Here is a 24,314-nt window from a genome sequence, read left to right as displayed (position 1 = left end):
AACCAAGTAATCACACTAAAAGTGGGGTTAGCCCTCAGTGGTTTGTTCTTTTCGTCGTCTTTTACGCCTGGCAGAACATACCGGAGGCCTATTCTTTTCCCGGGCCTCCACGGGGTTATTATTATTATTATTATTACAAAAAGTATTCAGACAATTACATTTCCTCACTGTGGAGAGTCTCACGTTGGCGAGAAATGGGTTTGCTGTTTTAAATAACACTATATCTATTTTGTACTTGATGTAATCACCTATGTTGCATACTTAAAAAAAAAATATTTTACATATTCATTTTCTTACAGTACACCAAAACTATTCCCACATAACATAGACAATTAATTTCGTGTATCGTGGTTTTTGGCTTTGTATGTTGTCTAGGAACCTGGAAAGGATTTAAAATACGTACTGCAATTTGTAAAAGTATTCAGACAGCAAAAGATTCCAAGACTGAAGAGTCTCTCTAGCTGAAGTAGTATACTAGCAACAGGCACGCGTGATTCTTCATATGCAGCAATATCTGTTTCACAAATCAAGTAAATTCATAGCCTGCATAGCACCAGGTAGTAAAAAATTGTACAGATTCATCTCTTTAAGGTGTGATTAGGTTATTCAGACGTAAGGAAAAAGATTTTGTGTTAAAAAATATTGATTTCTACTTTTGAAGTGTATCACAGAACAAATAATTTTAATTATGTACTCCGAAGGTACTTGGGTGCATCACAAGTGCTTTCAGCAAGCATTTCATTACCATTGTGAGTTATTTGTAAATGGCTTATTATGCTAGCATGCACTAAGAGCAGAGATGAATTGGAGAGAATGGATTTTCGGCGGAGGTATTCGGCACAAGGCCAGGAGGCCGGCGCATGTTCTTCAGCAAGCAAAAAGCCATCCTCTTTGGAAAAGTCCGTGTGCAGCTACTCAGCTTAGGCCAGAGTAACACTGCACTCTGCGAGACCTGTGGCAAACACATATGTAGCTGCGAAAAGGTTAAAATGGCCAAAACACAATCAGATTTTATTACTGATTTCTCATGAGAGCATGTCTGTGGCAGACCATTTAACGCATAGTTTAAAAATTTGTTAGGCTTCATAATTACTTCAACTAAAACTTTAAGAGGTAAAGAATTATTATTTCAGAAACGTCCAGCCAACGACAATTTTCTTATTATACCAAGCTTAGTTACTTTACAGCTACTTTGATTATATACCACTTTGTTGCTTTTAAGGAGACCTGCACGGTTTTTTCCCAATAATTACACACACTGACTTTCAAAGATGTTATTTAAAAATAATTGTCGGTACGTGTTGTCAATGGAAATCTTTGAATGCCAATAGTTACTACGTTTGAAAGGTGCGTGGACTTGCTGGAGAGAGTTGTGTTGTCGTTTGAGTACATATTTTTTTACTTTATGGTTTACACTTAGAGACACCGATAATAATGGTGTGAGAAAGTGTGTAGCTATTGTTGTTGGACGCTGAAAAGTGAATCAAGGCTGAAAGCGCCACAGTTTTAGAAGTTGGACGTGCTGTCAATTCTTGCGCGCTTTTTCATTCGGTTTTGCCCTTCTCTTTGTAAGTACTTCAGCCATTCTTTGTGTAATTCTATTAGTTCTAGACCAACTCTCCTCTGCAATGGCCATAGTTTTCCAAATTAAAAATTATTTTAAATGTAATGTTGCGTTGTTTTGGGGAAGTGTGGGAATTGCACATCTTGTAACACTCCCGTATCAAATAAACGCTCAGTTGCTTTGTATACGGACATTGTTAAGAATAGACGTAGGACAAACAGTTACATTATAATTGGGTTTCATATTATGAGACGTTTGATTTGCAGTCAACAAGATTAAATGCGAAACAAATTACATACAAGCTTTCTGGTTCCCTGTTGTTCTACGGTTAGCTGTATACACACTCGCTTGGGATAGTTAGTAGGGTATTCTACAAAAGAAACAGTGATAAATGATTGTTGACAAGTTATTGTTGTTACTTGTTAAAGTGTCTGTAAATTGTCCATTTTCATGTAATCCACAGCAGGAGGCATATTTCATTGGATTATATATTCGGACATTGATTTCGTTGTTTTTTTATATACTGCCATGGATGAAAGCCACTGTCAGAACTAACAAGAAAAATTATCGTAGTCGGCACGTAATCGACTGTGTTTACCGTGTCGTTTTGTTTGCGTAGTAGGTGCATCAAAAACTTGGTTCATAAGTAGTCCGAAAACTTGGAAGCCAAAAGCTCAACAAATAAGCCTGTATGAGGTATAAATCCTGTATCCATATCAAGAGAGCGGGGGAATATCATCTGAAGTGTGGCATATAATGAAAGCTTCCAATATCGCATACCATGCGCTTTTCATCTTGTCTTGTGCGTTATTGGTACACGCTCGCGTCTGTGAGATTTTTTAAAGTACGAGGAAGGACGTAAACACTTGTCAGTCAATAACATAGTGGTATTGATAACTGTCACATAATGTTAAATATGTTATCGAAACACATCATTTTCTTTTTGGTTGGGGGGGGGGGGGTGACGTCTCTATTAACAGATACATTTCATAATGTAGGTATTCTTTTTTGGTGTAATGAAAACTAATATTTTTAAAGGGTTACTGTGCATTAGTTTGATTATGTAGATTTTTTTAAGCATAAATGATTTGAAAATATTTTAGTATGACAAATTTGGAAAGTAATTCTTACTTCTTGTGTCTGTTATGTTATTGGAGTCTGCAGCTGTGTTTTTTAATTGTTTTTTATATTTTCAGCACAACTGGATAGCATTGTCAAAGACTCAAGACTCATTTATTTGTACCAGTTTGGAATTGTGACCACAGCTGAAGATTATAATTAGTTAATTGCTATGTGATTGCCTATAGCACTTTTTTTGCCTGTTATGTGTAACAGGGATGATAGTAACATACTACTTGTTGTTGTGGTCTTCAGTCCTGAGACTGGTTTGATGCAGCTCTCCATGCTATTCTATCCTGTGCAAGCTTCTTCATCTCCCAGTACCTACTGCAGCCTACATCTTTCTGAATCTGCTTAGTGTATTCATCTCTTGGTCTCCCTCTACGATTTTTACCCTCCACGCTGCCCTCCAATACTAAATTGGTGATCCCTTGATGCCTCACAATATGCCCTACCAACCGATCCCTTCTTCTAGTCATCTTGTGCCACAAACTCTTCTTCTCCCCAATTCTGTTCAATACCTCCTCGTTAGTTATGTGATCTACCCATCTAATCTTCAGCATTCTTCTGTAGCACCACATTTCGAAAGCTTCTATTCTCTTCTTGTCTAAACTATTTATCGTCCATGTTTCACTTCCATACATGGCTACACTCCATACAAATACTTTCAGAAACGACTTCCTGACACTTAAATCAATACTCGATGCTAACAAATTTTTCTTCTTCAGAAACGCTTTCCTTGCCATTGCCAGTCTACATTTTATATCCTTTCTCCTTCGACCATCATCAGTTATTTTGCTCTCCAAATAGCAAAACTCCTTTACTACTTTAAGTGTCTCATTTCCTAGTCTAATTCCCTTAGCATCACCCTACTTAATTCAACTACATTCCATTATCCTCGTTTTGCTTTTGTTGATGTTCATCTTATACCCTCCTTTCAATACACTGTCCATTCCGTTCAACTGCTGTTCCAAGTTCTTTGCTGCCTCTGACAGAACTACAATGTCATCGGTGAACCTTAAAGTTTTTATTTCTTTCTACTCTGAATTTTTCTTTTGTTTCCTTTACTGCTTGCTCAATGTACAGATTGAATAACATTGGGGAGAGGCTACAACCCTGTCTCACTCCCTTCCCAACCACTGCTTCCCTTTCGTGCCCCTCAACTCTTATAACTGCCATCTGGTTTCTGTAAAAATTGTAAATAGCCTTTCGCTCCCTGTATTTTACCCCTGCCACCTTCAAAATTTGAAAGAGATTATTCTGGACCCTCTATATACTCCTTCCACCTTTCTGCTTTCCCTTCTTTGCTTAGAACTGGGTTTCCACCTGAGCTCTTGATATTCATGCAAGTGGTTCTCTTTTCTCCAAAGGTCTCTTTAATTTTCCTGTACGCAGTATCTATCTTACCCCTTGTGAGATAAGCCTCTGCATCCTTAAATTTGTCCTCTAGCCATTCCTGCTTAGCCAGTTTGCCCTTCCTGTCGATCTCATTTTTGAGACGTTTGTATTCCTTTTTGCCTGCTTCATTTACTGCATTTTTATATTTTCTCCTTTCATCAATTAAATTCAGTATCTCTTCTGTTACCCAAGGATTTCTACTAGCCCTCGTCTTTATATCTACTTGATCCTCTGCCACCTTCACTATTTCATCCCTCAAAGCTACCCATTCTTCTACTGTATTTCTTTCCCCCATTCCTGTCAATTGTTCCCTTATGCTCTCTCTGAAACTCTGTACAACCTCTGGTTCTTACTACTTGTAAATTGAATTGATGATCTCAAAGAATGTTGTGGATAGGGCCTAACCTTCGCTGCCAACATCTGTGAGGGTGTTTGATAAGTCTTGTAAAAAAGCCGGAAAACTGTTGGTTTGATAAGCAATTCACTTCTTGACATACTCTCCTTTGAGGGATATGCACTTGGGCCAGCAATCTTCCAGCTTTTTCATCCCATTGAAAAAAGAGATTCTGTCAAACTCTACAAAATACTCAATGACTGCAACCATCAATTCCTCATTTGCTGAAAATTTCTACCCAGCAAGTCAAAGTTTCAAGTTAGGGAAAAGGAAGAAGTTGCTTGTGGCTATGTCTGATGAATAGTGTGTATGAGGAACAAAATCAAAGCCCTGTTCATGCACATTTGCCATTGTTATTGCTGATGTTTGGGATAATGCATTATCCTGATGAAAGAGCACTTTTTTCTGTGCTAGCCTAGTTCTTTTTTCAGCCAACAAAAGTTTTAAACTGTCCAACAGTGAATAGAGTCCAGCTATGGTTCTGCCTTCTTCTAACTAGGCCTAATCTATGAAAATTATTCCTCAGGAATCCTGAAAAAACAATGGCCGTCACGTTACCATCTGAAAGAATAGTTGTTGCCTTCTCAGTGCATTTTCACCAGCCTTTGTCCATTATTTTGACTGCTGTTTTGAGTCTTATGTGTAATGTCAAGTCAGTGCAAAAAGCCCTGCGGATTGCAATTAGGCAAGACAGTGTGTTTATACGTTGTGCCAGATGTGCTGTGATTTTGGTTGACTGTGAGCAATTGCAGCACCCGCTGCACACCATCTTTTTCATAGTCACTTCTTCATGCACAATATTATGCACTCACTCAGCTGGGATGTCTACAGACTCAGCACTCTCATGACCTTGTATTCAGCTGTCTTGCATTAACATATCATGGATTTTGTCAATGGTTTCCTTTGTGGTGACCTCAGATGGATGGGTGGAGCGCACATCATCTTCATTGCTTGTCGGACCACTTTTAAATTTATTAATCCAAAAGTAGGCCTAAATAGTCTTCAATGATGGCATAGAGTCCATGTGAACTTCATCCAATCCTGTTTTGATTCATGTGGCAGTCCAACCCTTCAAATGAAAATGTTTAATAAACACACGAAACTCAGATTTCTCCGTTTTCAATTACAGTCAACACAGACCCGTTCAAATGGCTGTCTTTTACTATCTTACATTCACTAATTAGAATGTTATGGATGTTTTTTTGGCATATGACGGGAAAGTATTGTTTGAAACTTAAGCCTTGCTGGAGGCATATTGAAGCCCGGCATTAATTTTTGTGCATGAATTTGTTTAGATTGAATTGAAAATTTATGTACTGACATTCACAACTAGGTTGCTTATGGTTTAAACCTCATCTTCACATTATGTTAAGTGTCTGGATTCCCTGTTCTAATTACCCCAGATCATATGACTCATGGGGCTGTTGGAACAATCTAAGTAAAGTGATTTTGGTTATCACATAAGGGTATTTGGGGAGGGGGTTGTTACAACAGTTAGTTACATTTCTACAGTTCGTTCATTCATGGAGTAGGGTAAGAAAGGAATTATGTTTTCACCAAATCCTTTGTTGCTTATAAGTTTTTAGATACATGGGTGCACATTTTTGATTGGAAAACAGCAAATCTGATGTTTTCAGTGCATTCACAGCTTAGCGGATCTGATGTGTCCTCCCACAGCTTCTTCTCTACTCCTGTATTATCAATTTGTTTCATCCTCTACCTGCCTCATCTGATTTTTCTCCAATGGATACAGTACCTATTGAACCAAACATAGCCAAAACTTTTCTCTCTCCTCCTCAATGTCCTCAAAAAACCACTTCAAATACTACTTGGTATCACTCAGAAGGTGTAATTAGATCATTTACAGTTGCTGACATAATGATTCTGCATAACTATTAATAAAAATTACAGAATGGGAGAAATTAAAGTATTAATGTGAAGGTTAATTGAAATATCTTGGGTGTTTTGAAATTTCAGTAGGTTTAAAAAATATATTAATTTCTGTTGTAGTACTTAGGTGATTTCAGGCTTGCGATCTGCAGCAAAAATGGTGAATACCATCCAGGCCAGTGGCGGATACATATGGGGGGGTGACCCCCCTCCCATTTCGCAGGGCTGCCCGCATTGCCACCTGTGCTGCCCCTGCCAGTCAGCCCGCACGCTATTCGTGTGTTCCTTTCATCAGTCGACTTGACTGAACAGAGTTATCGAGTAGTTGCACTTTCCTCTGTAACATGCGCGTCCGCACCATCATATTTTATACGTTTCTGTCTGGCACATAGATAGTTATCATGTACCTGTGAGAAAAGTTGCTGCCATTCTAGTGATCTCGATACGTTATTCTGTCTGGCATTTGTTCGAGAAAAGTTGCAAATATTGTACTGTTTTCCTGTACGGAGAACCTTTGATCTGTAACATTATAAGTATGGACCATTCGCTGTATAGATAGCTAATTTACATTCAGAAGCAGAAATATGAAGACTGAAGAATGAATTACTTAAAAGTCCTGGTTGTAGCAAGGGCAAGTGTGAAGATTAGTCGAGAGTGAGAGTGATCAGTTGATTGTGAAATATAAATAATAGTAATTCATAGTAACAGTATTTTTACTATTTATGTAACAATAGTTTCCCATACCTAACTCTTTATTATGAGTTAGGTATGGGAAACTGTTGATGCATATATCTCCAGTAATAGTGACTTTCAAGAAGATTCCTTAAAGCGCATTGTTGCTATATAGGCCCTCTGTCGAATGTCTTGTATATGTGTATAATCAGTTTAAATAAAACTTTCATAAACTTTGCATGTGGCTTGATTATTTTTTATTGTGGTAACAGTAAAGATATCTTTAGAGCCTCCTGCTTGAGGTTTTTCTGTATCCACCACTGATTCAGGTTGCATTTATTTAGAGGTTTTCCTCATACTTGTTAAAGCTGTTGTCATGTTTATGTATTTCAGTGTCACCCCTGAATAAAATGTTGCATCTCTTCTCCACAGCAACCAATACTTTTACTTGGCAAGTGCTGAGCCGCAGCAGATTTCTCTCTCTCTCCTCCCATGTCACATGTCCAGTGAGCCTAGTGTTGTTTTGTGTTCTTATTTTACCTGTAACGTGTTGTTTATTATTGGCACTATGAGTTGGTCATCTTGTTATTTACTGATCATGAGCAACAACTGTTAGCTTTTGTTTGCTTGTATGGTATTTTTGTGCCAAAGAACTCCCTTGAACATCAATAGTGCCAATGCTCACTACAAACTACAAAGCACTGGCTCCATTGCACTCGATAACAACATTGCATATGCATAACTAAACTGACATGTTATGCTTTTGATTCCAACGTTCAGCGATAATTGTGAAAAATCAGTGTCGAGGGAATGAAACATAAGGAAACTGGAATTGGTTGCTTCCTCCTTGAGTCGTAACTTGCCTTTTCTGAGTGTATAACTGCTATTTTGGAGCTGCAGTCTGCTGTTAGACTAGATGCATTGTATTGTTGAAATTTCATTTTGTCACTTGTTTAGTGAAGCATTGCTGTCTCTTCTTGCTTGAGAAAGTAATTTTTCTTAATTATATTGTCAATTTATGTATCACAATGATGTTCTGTTGTTGAATGTAGATGAACTTGTTTTTCAAGATTAACTTGTTGCGTATTTGGTATTTTGATAATAAATTTCCAATTCTACCAGGGGCAGGCTTCACATCATTACAGCTCTGTGTTGTGCATAATTACACAATCAATCTGTGTGGAGCTACTGAGTCACCCAGGGACACACTTGACTGTCCCGGCAGCCCAGAGAAAATACCACCAAGAAGAATTGCTTCTTGGCTTTTGCAGAAGAAAGAAAGAAAACTCCTTCAGAGCCTTCTGCCCTACATCTGCTATGTGCACTGGGAGGCAGCGCCTTATCAGAATAATGATACCTCCCAAAATCTTTATTAGCTACCTTACCAATATGATGGTTGCAATAAGTGAACGCATCACGAGAATCAGACCTCTCCAGCCCTGCAGCAGTAAGAGCACTACTACCATATCTTATAACAGCAACATTAAACCAGCCATTCCCGTGACTAAAAGATTAATTACACTATATAGCAAAAAAAAAAAAAACATGTTTTTCAGGTACAGAGATAAAACATGGTGGACCTTACTAATTTGGACTTGCTGAATCTGAAAATGCAGTTAGATTTTCACCATCACCCTCCAGTTTTTTGTTACGGAGGTTTTTAAGTGCCTATATCTAAAAACGGAGACTAGTGTGGTCTGCACTAAATTTGGACAATATATAACATACTTAATGCCATAAAATTACCTATCTCTAGTGCCCTGGGACTAACGTACATTTTTACAAGAAAAATTGCAACATTCATTCCTTCTCTGGGATATATATCCTTCACGCTTCAAAAACCAACAGTAGTCACTTGACATTGAAGGGTCCCATCTACCTCTATAGCAGCTTTCCATTCACAAAATGTCCTGATGGAACCTTTCTCCATGCTCGTCACAAACCACTCTCAAATTGGTAGGGAAGGAATCTAAATGAGAATGAAGGAAGTGCATTTTTAGTGACATTCTGCATCCAAGATTTTTATAGTTCTCTAAAAGAGAGCCCACTAATTTGTCACTGTTATCCGCTCTTGTGTTCCCTAGGAAACCTTCAATGACATCCTTAAAAGAAAGCCAGGCTGCAAGTTCTAACTGACTTAAGTTTTCTTTGAAGTTCTTATCATGCATTGACTTCTTAATTTGTGGCCCAATAAAAATCCCCTCTTTCAATTTGGCATCACTTAATTCAGGGGACACTTCATGTAGCTACATAAAACCATTAGCATTTTTGTCAATTCCCTTGGCAAAATTCTTCATACAGCTGAGCTTAATATGCAGTGGGGGAAGGAAAACATTTTGAGAATCCACCAAAGGTACAAGTTTCGCATTTTCTCTCCCTGGAACCAATTCCTCTTGTGGTGCTCACTGTTTAACTGTGTAATGTTTATTTTGATTAATTGTATAATGTTTATCTGTTGCACGGCTGTCCCAAAGACAAAGGAAACGGCAATACTTTGTGAAACCACTTTGGAGACCAGTTAGTAAACCAGTCACCTTAATATCACCACATATTTTCCAATTTTCTTCCTCATACTTAATACAGATGGAAATGTATTACCATTATGCAATAGTGCAGCCTCCAGACTTGTCTTGGAAGTGTCAATAAACAAGCGCCACTTGGCAGCATCGTATGGTATGTTTAGCTGTTTCGGTAATCCTACTACATCACTACAAGGACAAACACTTCCCACCATATGGTAATATGTCATCAAATCTTTATTACATTGCCCAAAGCGAGTAATTCTTGTTTCTTCATGAAGTAAGTTCCATTCCTTAAGACTTGAAGATAAAATTTCTGCCTGCTCCTTGGATAAGTATAAATCACGAACTAGGTCATTAAATGTGGTCTTTGTTCTGGAAAGTGATCCTCTTCACTTGATTGACATTGTGCTTCCTCAGCGTTTGTAGATTCATGATCAGAATTAGGAACTTCTTCCCATCCTAATGGAGAAATAGGAACTGGCAGGTCTTCACTGTGGGGACAGGTCTAATCACTGAGGGCAGGTTATGGTATTTAATATTCTTCTTATTCTTTATGAAAAGCCAGTTACATTAGTCAAACAGAAGTAGCAATCATGAACATGATTTTGAGGCACTTCCCAGATCATTGGTATGCCAAATGATAAGTGCTCTTTTTTTTATCCTTTCAGCAATTGTGTTAGTTTAGAACTGCACCTAGAACGAGTTATGTGAGGTACCCAATCTTTATCCTGATCTCCCAGTTGGCATTTGAAGTATAGATGATACGTTGTCTTCAGTAAGTTAGAAATTGGTTGTCTTTGTTTCCTTGTCCTGAATTCTCCACATGTGTATCAAAATGAATCGGGATGGCTTGTACGTCCACGTTTTGATTTCTTCATGTTGTATTTTCAATGCCTAAAATGTGGCAATGTTCCTTTCTTTTTCATGTACCCAAAGTGAACTTTTATGCTCAACTATATACCCCAACGATACATTACCTTCATTAGTTAAATGTTAAAATTTGCATCTGGAACCCCGTAATCCACAAAAACATATTTATAAGTTTCAAATGATGAAAGCAAGAATTAGTCGTTTCACAGTATAATTAGATGAAAATGTGTAATGTTAATTTTAAGTTTGATGTACACTCTAAGATATCTTAAAGTACCCCCGCGAGTAGGGCTACCCCTTTGGGGTATCTGTACCCCCGTTGTATACCAACTGCTTTATTTCAACTAATGAAAATTTTACTGAGTTGTTTCGCTCAGAAGAGTGTCAGCTAAAACAGATGGTTCTAGTTTAAAGAATGAATACACGGTTCAACTAAAAGAAAAACTACCGATTGGTTTCACTTGAAAAGAATAATAAATAATTCAGTCAGTATGCAGAACTACAATGAACTGTATGAACTGTTTTCATTCAGTTACTCCCACAGATTAGTTTCATTCAAAAGAAATGAATGACTGATAATCCAACAGATACCTAAAACTACAACCAAATGAGTCAATTGTTTTCCAAACCAGACTGAATATACAGGGTGATTCAAAAAGAATACCACAACTTTAAAAATGTGTATTTAATGAAAGAAACATAATATAACCTTCTGTTATACATCATTACAAAGAGTATTTAAAAAGGTTTTTTTTTTTTTTTTTTCACTCAAAAACAAGTTCAGAGATGTTCAATATGGCCCCCTCCAGACACTCGAGCAATATCAACCCGATACTCCAACTCGTTCCACACTCTCTGTAGCATATCAGGCGTAACAGTTTGGATAGCTGCTGTTATTTCTCGTTTCAAATCATCAATGGTGGCTGGGAGAGGTGGCCGAAACACCATATCCTTAACATACCCCCATAAGAAAAAATCGCAGGGGGTAAGATCAGGGCTTCTTGGAGGCCAGTGATGAAGTGCTCTGTCACGGGCTGCCTGGCGGCCGATCCATCGCCTCGGGTAGTTGACGTAAACTGTTTATACCAACGTTTAATACACCACCTATCAGGAGGTTTAACACCATACTTCGTTCGAAATGCACGCTGAACAACTGTCGTCGATTCACTTCTGCCGTACTCAATAACACAAAAAGCTTTCTGTTGAGCGGTCGCCATCTTAGCATCAACTGACGCTGATGCCTAGTCAACAGCGCCTCAAGCGAACAAATGTACAACCTAAATGAAACTTTATAGCTCCCTTAATTCGCCGACAGATAGTGCTTAGCTCTGCCTTTTGTCGTTGCAGAGTTTTAAATTCCTAAAGTTGTGGTATTCTTTTTGAATCGCCCTGTATTGTTCTCATCGCTAATGTTGACTGTTTCAAGGTAGGTGTGAGGTGTGGTACAGGGACAGAGAGCACACTGGCATTGCCACAAAGTATTCCTCTTCCCTCTCTGCACAGAAGGCTTCATGCAGCTGCTTTCTTAGTTGCGCTCCACTGTAAGAGTTGTAACACAAGGAATTATTATTGGGACTGTTTGAGGTGTCCTGTGAAAGACTGTAGCGCAAACATTCCTCTCCTTTGAAAAAAATAGGCCACTTTTGGGTCCAATGACATCAATCCAGTATAACATCAAGTCATTAGTCATCACCCCCTTCTCTGATTTTTTTTATTACATTTGCAGCCCTCTCTTAAGCCAAAACATTTGTTGCCATATCAGAATCAGTACTGCCTATATGTTCATGCAAATAGCTCTGTTGTTCGCTTCAACTGATTAAATAGCACTGGAATGCAATTAGCTGTTCATCAGATGCTATGCAAAGTTGCTATGTTAGTGCTGTCTTTTTCCTTACCATAGTTTTTACCTTCATCGTTGTCATGTCCGGCTCGCTCTTGCATTGACTTTGTGATATCTGCTGTAGGAACATTTCTCGTTCACTCATACTCATTGCACAACTATTTCCTTTAGTTTGTTCGTAAATCCGTCACTGCTTATGTCTCCTGTAAATTAGCGTAAAAATGACAATATACGTGATCCTTGGTCTATGGGAGACGTCTTTGATTCATAATCAAAATGTCCTCGGTCTTGTGTTCGAAACTAGCCACCGCTTAATTTTTGATTAATAATCAGCATTGGTGGTCAAAGACTTCTGGCATAAGAAATCACCCCATACTACCAATGGCCTTGTCAAAGAGGGCAGAGGAGCAGGCAGAGGTTCAGGGCACTCCCTTGCCCTTTGGGTGGGAAACTGCCGCTAAAGGTGGAAGAATCAGCAATGATCAATGTCATGAGGATGCAGAAGGCAATGGGAACCACTGCATTAATGACACATGGTGCGTATCCACAGGACATGTGGCCTGTAATTGAAAAAGTGTCATGGTGCTCTCTCCATTGGCTTCCGGAATTGTCCCCCATTCGGATTTCCGGGAGGGGGCTGCCATAGGGAAGGTGACCATGAGAAAAAGATTGAATAGTCAATGAAAGGATAATATTCTAATGTTGGGGTGTGGAATGTCAGAAGCTTGAATGTGATAGGGAAGCTAGAAAATCTGAAAAGGGAAATACAAAGGCTCAATCTAGATATAGAAGGGGTCAGTGAAGTGGAATGGAAAGAAGATGAGGATTTCTGGTCAGATGGATATGGGGTAATATCAACAGCAGCAGAAAATGGTATAACGGGATTAGGATTCATTATGAATAGGAAGGTAGGGCAGAGAGTGTGTTACTCTGAACAGTTCAGTGATTTGGTTATTCTTATCAGAATTGACAGCAAACCAACACCAACAATGATTGTTCAGGGATACATGCCAACGTTGCAAGCTGAAGATGAAGAGAGAGAGAAAGTATATGAGACAATATTGAAAGAGTAATACAGTACACAAAGGGAGATAAAAATCTAATAGTCATGGGGGACTGAAATACAGTTGTAGGGCAAGGAGTAGAACAGAAGGTTACAGGCGATTATGGGCTTGGGACAAGGAATGAGAGAAGAGAAAGACTAATTGAGTTCTGTAATAGATTTCAGCTAGTAATAGTGAATAATCTGTTCAAGAATTACAAGGGGAAGTGGTATACTTGGAAAAGGTCGGGTGGTATGGGAAGATTTCAGTTAGATTAAATCATGGTGAGACGGAGATTCCGAAATCAGATGTATTGTAAGGCGTACCTAGGAGCAGATATAGACTCAGATCACAATGTAGTAGTAAGTAGGCTGAAGTTCAAGAGATCGGTCAGGATAAATCCATACGCAAAGAAGTGGGATACGGAAGTACTAAGGAATGATGAGATATGCTTGAAATTCTCTTAAGGCTGTAGATAAAGCAATTAAGAATAGTCTGGTAGGTAGTACGGCTGAAGAGGAATGGACATTTCTAGAAAGGACAATCACAGAAGCTGGAAAGAAAAACATAGGTACAAAGAAGGCAACTGCAAAGAAATCATGGGTAACAGAAGAAATACTTCAGCTAATCGATGAATCGAGTACAAAAATGTTCAGGCAAGTTCAGGGATAGAGAAATACATGTCACTGAGGAATTAAATAAATAGGAAGTGCAGGGAAGCTAAGACAAAATGGCTGCATGAAAAATGTGAAGAAAAAGAAATGAGATTCGGAAGGACTGACTCAGCACATAGGAAAGTAAAAACAACCTTCTATGAAATTAAAAAAAGAGGGGTGGTAACATTAAGAGTGCAACCGGAACTCCATATTCAAGTGCAGAGGAGAGCGTGGACAGTTGGAAAGAGTACATTGAAGGGCTCTATGAGGGGGAAGATTTGCCTGATCTGATAGAAGAAGAAACAGGAGTCAATTTGGAAGACATAGTGGATCCAGTATGTTGTTGTTGTTGTCTTCAGTCCTGAGACTGGTTTGATGCAGCTCTCCATGCTGCTCTATCCTGTGCAAGCTTCTTCATTTCCAAGTACTTACTGCAACCTACATCCTTCTGAATCTGCTTACAAGTTAGTGTATTCATCTCTTGGTCTCCCTCTACGATTTTTACCCTCCACGCTGCCCTCCAATGCTAAATTTGTGATCCCTTGATGCCTCAGAACATGTCCTACCAACCGGTCCCTTCTTCTTGTCAAGTTGTGCCACAAACTCCTCTTCTCCCCAATTCTATTCAATACCCAGTATTAGAATCAGAATTTAAGAGAGCTGTGATTTACAGTCTAGTAAGGTCATCTGAAGACCAGTATCAGTTGCAAAGTTATTTAGAAAAGATTGCTGTATGGTGTGGCAGATGACGCTAAATAACGAAAAGTGTGAGGTGATCCACACGAGTTCCAAAAGAAATCCGTTGGAATTCGATTACTCGATAAGGAGTAAAATTCTCAAGGCTGTCAATTCGACTAAGTACCTGGGTGTTAAAATTACAAACAACTTCAGTTGGAAAGACCACATAGATAATATTGTGGGGAAGGCGAGCCAAAGGTTGCGTTTCATTGGCAGGACACTTAGAAGATGCAACAAGTCCTCTAAAGAGACAGCTTACACTACACTCGTTCGTCCTCTGTTAGAATAACGCTGCGCGGTGGGATCCTTACCAGGTGGGATTGACAGAGGACATCGAAAGGGTGCAAAAAAGGGCAGCTCGTGTTGTATTATCACGTAATAGGGGAGAGAGAGTGGCGGATATGATACGCGAGTTGGGATGGAAGTCATTAAAGCAAAGACGTTTTTCGTCGCGGCGAGATCTATTTACGAAATTTCAATCACCAACTTTCTCTTCCGAATGCGAAAATATTTTGTTTAGTCCAACCTACGTAGGTAGGAATGATCATCAAAATAAAATAAGAGAAATCAGAGCTCGAACAGAAAGGTTTAGGTGTTCGTTTTTCCTGTGCGCTGTTCGAGAGTGGAATGGTAGAGAGATAGTATGATTGTGGTTCGATGAACCCTCTGCCAAGCATGTAAATGTGAATTGCAGAGTAGTCATGTAGATGTAGATATAGGACTTATCGAATAAGGCATAAGGGATCGATAACATTCCATCAGAATTTCTCAAATCATTAAGGGAAGGGGCAACAAAACAACTATCATGTTGGTGTGTAGGATGTCTGAGTCTGGCAGTGTACTGTCTGACTTTCGGAAAAATATCACCCACAAAATTCCGAAGGCTGCAAGAGCTGTCAAGTGCGAGAATTGTCACAAATCAGCTTAACAACTCATACATCCAAGTTGATGACAAGAATAATATACAGAACAATGGAAAAGAAAATTGAGAGTATGTTAGATAATGATCAATTTGGCTTTAGGAAAGGTAAAGGCACCAGAGAGACAATTCTCATATTGCAGTTGATAATGGAAGCAACACTAAAGAAAAATCAAGACACGTTCATAGGATTTGTCGACCTAGAAAAAGCATCTGACAATGTAAAATAGTGCAAGATGTTTGAAATTCTGAGAAAAATAAGAGTAAGCTATAGGGAGAGACATGTAGGATACAATATGTACAAGAACCAAGAGGGAATAAAAGGTGGACGACCAAGAACAAAATGTTCGGATTAAAAATGCTGTAAGACAGGGATGTAGTCTCTCGTCCCTACTGTTCAGTCTGTACATCAAAGAAGCAATGGTGGAAATAAAAGAAAGGTTCAGGAGTGGAATTAAAACTGAAGGTGAAAGGGTATCAGTGATAAAATTTGCTGATGACATTGCTGTCCTGAGTGAAAGTGAAGAAGAATTACATTATTTGCTGAATGGAATGGACAGTCTAATGAGTACAGAATATGGTTTGAGAGTAAATCTAAGAAAGATGGAAGTAATGAGAAATAGCAGAAATGAGAACAGTGAGAAACTTAACATCAGGATTGATGGTCACAAAGTAGATGAAGTTAAGGAATTCTGATGCCTAGGCAGTAAAATAACCAATGATGGATGGAGCAAAGAGGACATCCAAAGCAGACTAGCACTGGCAAAAAAGGGCATTCCTGGCCAAGATAAGTCTACTAGTATCGAACATTGGCCTTAACCCGAAGAAGAAATTTCTGAGAATATATGTTTGGAGCACAGCATTGTGTGGTAGTGAAAATGGACTGGGGGAAAACCGGAACAGAAGAGAATCGAAGCATTTGAGATGTGGTACTACAGACAAATGTTGAAAATTAGGTGGACTAATAAGGTAAGGAATGAGCAGGTTCTGTGCAGAATCAGAGAGGAAATGAGTATGTGGAAAACACTGACAAGGAGAAGGGACAGGATGTAAGGCATCAGGGACGGACTGCCAAGGTACTAGAGGGAGCCATAGAGGGCAAAAACTGTAGAGGAAGACAGAGATTGGAATACGTCTGGCAGATAATATAGGACATAGGTTTCAAGTACTAGTGTGAGGTGAAGAGGTTGGCATGGAAGAGAAATTCGTGACAGGCCGCATCAAACCACTCAGAAGACTGATAACTCAAAAATAAAGGCACATTCTTCATATGTTACCACTTGCAAACATTCACTTGGCGACAAATGTCATTATCTGCATGAACCTGAACTTGCAAAACGTGAACTCGTAGACATATGAGTAATACATTCGAGGCTACTACTTGCCTCCATCATTAATTTCTACAATTTATCATTCTTACGGCATTGACAGTGAAAGCAAATTGAATGCTACCATTATTTTAAAGAGCACTTTCTCTCAGTGGCCACAATCCATTTCTCACAACTGTCAACAAGGGCAACCTCTCATGAACAGTTTTACTGCAGCTGTTACATATTGTGTGTGGATGTGAAATTGTATTCGTGAAACAGAAAAAGAAAGCTAGAGCACTTGAAAATTAACGCAGTTTTGTGGACTTTTGTGTGATCTGTGCCATTCCTCAGTCAGCTGCAGGTACACGATTGTATTTTATTCATTTTTGTTTGTGATGCTCATACTTTCGGAGATAAGGTGCCATTGTATCCAAACTTAACTGCTCCATGAAAGATTACTGTTTATCCTGGCGAACATTACCCCAAGACTTTAATACACATAAACTGTAGGCAGCACTTGTGTTCAGTATATAATGTGACAACAGTTATCTTCCATATATAATGTTATAGGGCAATATGTGAAAAAAAGTGAGAAAAGGTATTATTTGAAAGCATTAATAAAGACCAGTCATTAATGTCTATTTTGGTTATTTTGTAAAGCTTCAAGGTTATCATAGATATTGTACCTGTTGCTATTTTAGCAGTTTATACATCCCTTCATATTTTCACCCTACTTAAAATGTACAGCAAGCATGTCATACATATATTTACTTGTTATGTAAATTATCATCATTTCTGCCCATGAGAAGAAAGTACTAAAATTATTAAAGTGGCTTGAGTCTTTTAAAAATTGGTCCTCTATTTTATGCAAGTTCCTTAGATATTCAGCTACACTGCCTCCTCCCAACCGCTTTTTTCTCCTTACACCGTACTTAAAACACAACTTCAAACATATGATAAGTGCGAAACGAAATTACATCTCTATCATTAAAACTTTCGAGTCCAGGTACACTTGGAACTCCGCTACCTCCTCTTACTATGGCAACTGCCAACCATCCATTTCCATGAGAGAAGGTATCGTTTATGTCCAAACTGAAATTAAGAGTACATCCAAGAAACACACATGGTCCATCAACGAGCGCATTGGCGGCGACATTCTTCACTGGGATGCGATTCTTCTTGTCGCCTGTAGTTGTTGTTGGTTCGATGTTCTCTATATTTTTGTAAACTCTTGTGCGACGACGAGGTCGCAGACGAACTTAGTGTAGAGTACTTCCAGCCCTGTTTTGGGTCTCTGATTGGGGTTATGGAAATGGGTTTTCCCACCAGAGTGACTTGTTAGTTCTTCTAATTGTGGGTCTCTTCGGTACTATTTTCTGTAGATAGGAAGAAAATATTAATATGTACAAGTAATGTGTGTTCGTAAGTTGCCCCAGTGAATATCCTTCTTGAAAATCTCTCTGGCATGCAGTTGGATTGATTGTTCATTGTAGAATGAATTTTCAACAGCGAAACATGCCATCATCATCATCATCATCATCATGTTACTTCTGCTGACTGACATCGTGGACTAGTGCATGTGATTCATATGCTGGACGTCTCCTCCCCACCCCCACTCCCCCTCTCCCTCCCCCTCCACTGATCCTGTGAATGGACTGTGCAATGTTCTGGCCTGGTGGTGGGGTATCTCACACTCGTGAATCGAGTGTCCGTTCTCAGTCTGCACTCTGCCTTCGCTCTGCCTAGTGTTCCGTTTCCGCTGTGCTTGGAGAACTTTCACTGCCAGAGCCCACAGTCATCTAAGTTGAAGAATTTGTACATAACATCTCCGGGTGGGAAAGAGCTGCACTACATTCTCTGTGTAACAATCAAGACATTGTCATCCTCCCAGCAGATAAGGGGAACATAACCATCTTACTAACAGTTGCAGAATGTAAAGAGAAAACGTACAAACTCCTAGACAAAGCCGCTCACAAGAGCCGATGATCCAACCAGGAAGATGCAGCGTAAGATGATTGAATTTCTCCAAAGTACTTTTACAAAAGGGACATTGGAGAAATTTTGAACACATGCTGGTGCACCACCAAGGCTCTTCAGGCTTCCAAAGGTACACGAAAGAGGCCAATAGTGAGTACAATAGGAGTGCCACCACATGAGTTTGCAAAACATGTGATGTTAGTTTTGAGTCTGTTCATTAGCAAATGTGAGCACCTTTAAAACCAGTAGTCTTTTACAGACGTGTTGATAATATGTTTGTCATTTGGCCTCACTGGAAAGATGAGATTTCAAGTTTTCTTTCAATACCTGAACTGTATCCACAACCAAATTCATTTCACAATGGAGAAAGAGCAAAGTGGTCAGTTTCTGTTCTTGGATGTTCTGGTATGGAGAAAACGGGAAGCAATACTGGGTCTCAGCATCTATTGGAAGAAAACCCACACAGACCAGTACTTCCACGCCTCTAGCTGTCATCAACTGTCACAAAGGGAGGGAGTACTAAACACGCTGATCCACAGAGCTCATGTGATCCCTAACAAAATAAGCCTAAAACCAGAACAGGGACATATTCCAGAAAAACAGCTGTAGAAACTATCAAATTATTTGCACCTTCAAACAAAAAGACCAGTTACAGCCAACCTCCAATGGAGGCCAACTGAAAAACATAGCCTACAATCGTCATGTGGGCAATGTATACGGAAAAATCAATAGAATATTACAACAATTATGTCAAATGTGTGCACCACCCAATGGCAAAGACGAAATTCCTCTTAGGGACAGTAAAAGATTACCTGGGCCTTTGGATATCTGAAGTGTGTTATGTCCGAGTGCAGAAAAACATGTTGGACAAACCATTTGCACAATTTAAGAAAGGTGCATGGAACACAAATGGCACATGGACCTCCAGCATCCCAAAAAATCAGCAGTTGCTGAACATTACCTTGAAACTAACCACAAAGTGAAATATGGAGATACAAAAAAACAAGTTCCACTATTGGAGTTGTGTATACAAGGAGGCTATTGAAATCCATCTGTATGAGAATCTCATCAATGAAGATAATAGATTTCAATTTAGTCAAGCATAAATTCTGCAAATGCAGTGGAAACAAACACCAAGCACAGCAAAGTTGGAGTGCAGACTGAGGATTGCCACTCAGTTCCCAAGCGTGAGCTACCTCCACCACCATGGCTAGCACATCGCGTGGTCCATACATGGGGTCAATGAAGGCAAGAGATGACAGGTGTGTATACTGCACCTACTGCACCAGGATGTCAGTCAGCAGGAGTAACATTATTATGATGATGGCACATTACGCCGTTGAAAATTCGTTTTACAATGAATAATCAGTCTGGGTGCATGCCAGAGAGACTTTCAGAAGTACAAGCATGGATTGTGGCAATTTTTGGACAACACATGATAGATATATCAGATGTTTCTGGTTACTATTGTTCTGTTGCATATTAAGGGGTCCTGCAGAACATGATATATGATAAAGCTTGTGCCATGTAATTGTGGTCTAACTTTACTATATTTTGTGTAAGTTACACTTGATTATTGTGTAGAGCTCATGTAACAGAGCTGTGACTCAATCTCTCCCCAGTAAAAGCTAACTAACACAGATAGGAAAGAGAAGTAGGGGTGGAGAGGAGGGGAAGGGGTATGTTTTCTCCCACTCAATTTTTAAGGGCATCATTTGCAGATATGGTACTGATTGTACTGAGTCTAGTAAGTACACAGTTAAAATTATTCACCTCTTCTTGTCATGAATTCACAGTTGGAACATCAAAGGGTGAGCAATATCCACAGCTGACTCTTGATTCATCACAGTCTCTTCCCATCATTCATCGCTGAAACAATTACTAAGTACAACACACAATGGAAAAACCAGGTACTAGTTCAGTCAACAAAGGAAAATTGGAGAGGGGAGGGGAATTTGCATAGTTGCAAATTTTTGTACAGTGGTACAAGGATGTCATGAACAACATACTAAAAGCCCAGACTGGAAAAATCCTGACAAGTGAGGCATGACCTTGGCATGGGTGGAAGGGACACCTGAAGTTTTTCTCAATAACTTGAAAACCACAGCTTCTAGCAAAAATGCTTCCCAGAGCAAAATTAAACTACATTAAATTTCTTAGTTAAAAGGGTCCTGTTAATTTTTTCTTTAGGACTAATGGTCTCCATGTTGAAGAGAAGTTCAAAATCACAGATTATGTAAGTAGTGTTTTCATGGTATAAAATTAATGTTTATTGTTAGGTGAATGAATTATGAACAGATATTGAATGTGTGTAGATCTGAGTGTAATATAACCATATTAAGGGATTACTTGTGTTCTGGCACTGTAACTGTGTGTGGAAAGGGTGAGGGGGGTGAAGGTTGGAAGTGCAAGGGAAAGTAGTTTGCCAGATTGTGGTCATGCAATTGCCTCATTGCAAACTGAAGAGTGTGCAGGCGATTCCCTATTCTCTCCGTGAAGTGCATAGCTAAAAGCAACTCCATGGTGTTGGACAAAGTTTATCAACCCTTCTGCAGCTCACCTTATCATTGGCTACATACTGTGCAGACATCACCAAGGTTGTTTATTTTCCACAAGTACATTAACACAGTATATATTGTAAATATGGGATACTAATAATACTAATGCAGGAAACACACATGAACAGATTGTGCATAACTCTGTTCTTAGACTAAAGGGAAATTGATTCTTAGTCATCCTGTACAGCAGCTGTACCACTCTTTGAGCAGAGGTAACTCCTCCATCCAAAAGCACTTCTTGCTTTTCAGCTTATGGACAGACTGAATCTCCCCAGCATTTCCTGTCCAGTTCTCTCATGTGAGAAGACAAAATAACTTCATCGAGCTCTTGTTTATATTGTGAAATTATTTACAGGAACGTATTTTATGTAAAAAGCCACTTGGACACTCCAAATAAGTATTCACTCAATACACTGAAAATAACTGTACTAGGGTGAAGTGGGGTAAGTGTAACCACGTTTTGGCATAGTTCAACTTTGACACCAAACTACCAACTTGTTATTGAAGATATTATTTTGAAATTTCTCATGCTTAAAGTTTGACTTATTGACTTTTAAACAACACACATTTTGTTTTTGAAAAAAAAAATTATATGGTCAAATAATTGTTTTCAAAATTTTGTGTCGTGAGGTAACACTTGCCCCATGGTTCGGGGCAAGTGTAACCCCGCTTTGTTGTACCCATACAGAGCATTGTAAAAGAGACTTGAGGTAAGTGACGTGATTACCCAATTTTTACTGAATTTGAGGGTTTTTAAATTATTAAAATATCTTAAATTTTACTCAAGATATGAACTTTTTTGCTCACGCCTCTTTGTATATTACGAAATACACAGAAAATGTTAGCTAAAAAAAAAAAAAAAAAATGTTAGCCTAAACCATAAAACACTGAAACAGAATGCATCGTAGATTATTTATTTTTGTTTTAGGCCAGTAATTTATTAGCTTAAATTCTACAAAAGTAATATTTTTTCTTTAGTAGGCAATTTAACAAAAATAATAAAATATCTAGTCTCAAGAGAAAAGAAAAATTCACTTTATAAGTTCACTTTATAAGTTTGCCTCTTTTTCTTCTTCATAGTTTATCATTTCTTTCCTGAGATCGTCCAATGTTGTTATGGTCCCATTTTCTTCATCACTACTTATTAAAGATAGGCCTCCTTCAGTTTCACTTTCTTCACTTGTTGATTCAACTTCCAGTGTTTTTTCCTTGTTACCCACATGAGCAATCAGGGATTTTTTTCCTACAACATTCTGAGATGCCATTTCGGATAAAGTAACAGCACTTTGTTTGGAAGATTTACTTTTCATTACCAAGCCCTTTTTTATGCTGATAATGCTTTTTTGTTTTGCTTTCTCCTTATTATTCTTGTTTCCTTTAAAATCTTTTTCTTTATAGATGGCGTCTTGAAAAGTGATAACTTCAGCTCCTGGTGCAATCCTTTTCTTCTTTGTTTTACCAGTGGGACTACACTGTCGGACTGTTTCCAATAATAAGCTTTCAAATGACAAATCAGAAGTTCCAGAACATAATGAAACATTGGTTAGCTCGGGAATGGTTGAGAAAGAACTATGATACTGGGAAAACTGCAGGGCTCAGTAGATGTAGGCCTATAAAATTCTGGAGGTTGTTCAGCTGGAAGCTTCCCAAAAATCTGAGTACTTTCTGTTAGAGACGTAGCTTCCACACAGTCTATGGCTGTATTACCGTTTTATCAATTACTTCTCTACTGTAAGGGAATATTCCTGCTTTTTGAAAACCACTTTTCGACAATTCAGGTGGTGTTTCATTCCATACAGCAGTGAGGAGATTGGAAAAGTCACGTTTGCTAATTTTTACCCCTTGATGATGTCTCTGGTGACGAGTTATTTTGGTCCCAAGTAGATTTCACACTCGTAAACACTGCTACATCCATTGGCTGCAGGATGAATTATCATGCTCAACATTGTTGTCAGTCAAACAATGCTTCACATACTGTACTGTAATTGAAGTGGTGGCATTCTTTACAGTTCTGTGTCGTATTTTATAAAAGGAAACGTGGTTTAAAAATATAGTAGACTTAAATAAAAAATAAAATATATCTCACACAAACTCAGTAGACCTACAACTCCAGCTCATCAGGTATTCTGGTATCCATATGTACAGGAAGGCCAGTTTAGTTGATCTAGTGTGATGGTAAAAACAAGGTTACGGCTTAAATAAATAAATATGTTCCAGTAAGTTTGTTTGGGGCAAGTGTAACCCTCCCTGGTTACACTTGCCCCAGTCGATTGGTTACACTTGCCCCACATGGGAAAAAGTTGGGGTAAGTGTAATCATGCCTGGCATACCAAGAGCTTTATCAGTAGAGTAAAACAAATTTCATATTTGAAATTATCATGCAAAAGTTAGGTTGTAACCAAAAAATTGTGCAGTTATCTTTAAAACTGCAAAAATGACAGACCACCAAATTCTGAGCATGGCACTCTCTCGCAAAGTGAAAATGTAGACGTCAATTCAAGTCCAAAAGTTAATTACCAATTTATGTCAGATTTGACAACTTATGGTTAAATATAACAAAGAAAGGAGTAAATTAACATTTGTGATAGGTCAGAGGTAAAAATACAGCTTCTTTAAGGCACCATAAGCCGTGGTTACATTAACCCCATGGTTACACTTACCCCACTTCACCCTATATAAACATGAGCTCAGTGAAGTTATTTTGTCTGCTTACTTACAAGAACTGGATAGGAAATGCTGGGGAGGTACAGCCTGTAAAGTGAAAATTGTGCAGTGATGGTAGTGGAAGTCGCCTATCCTGGCAGAATGCTACACCTGGTGACCAGGTGACTGAGGATCAGTTTC

General features: G+C 38.7%; 1 protein-coding gene across 1 annotated transcript in view; it reads left to right on the top strand.

Moving 5' to 3' along the window:
* The first annotated feature begins 1,344 nt into the window (after window positions 1-1,344).
* Window positions 1,345-24,314, top strand: part of LOC126457138 (uncharacterized) — a 288,468-nt gene continuing 265,498 nt past the window's right edge. The window contains exon 1 of the mRNA XM_050093206.1: window positions 1,345-1,568. The gene's annotated coding sequence lies outside the window, so the exon portion shown is untranslated. The remainder of the gene's footprint in view (window positions 1,569-24,314) is intronic.

The sequence above is a fragment of the Schistocerca serialis genome, chromosome 2, assembly GCF_023864345.2.
Source record: "Schistocerca serialis cubense isolate TAMUIC-IGC-003099 chromosome 2, iqSchSeri2.2, whole genome shotgun sequence".
In the NCBI taxonomy this organism is placed as follows: domain Eukaryota; kingdom Metazoa; phylum Arthropoda; class Insecta; order Orthoptera; family Acrididae; genus Schistocerca; species Schistocerca serialis.
This window is presented reverse-complemented; position numbering and strand designations above follow the sequence as displayed.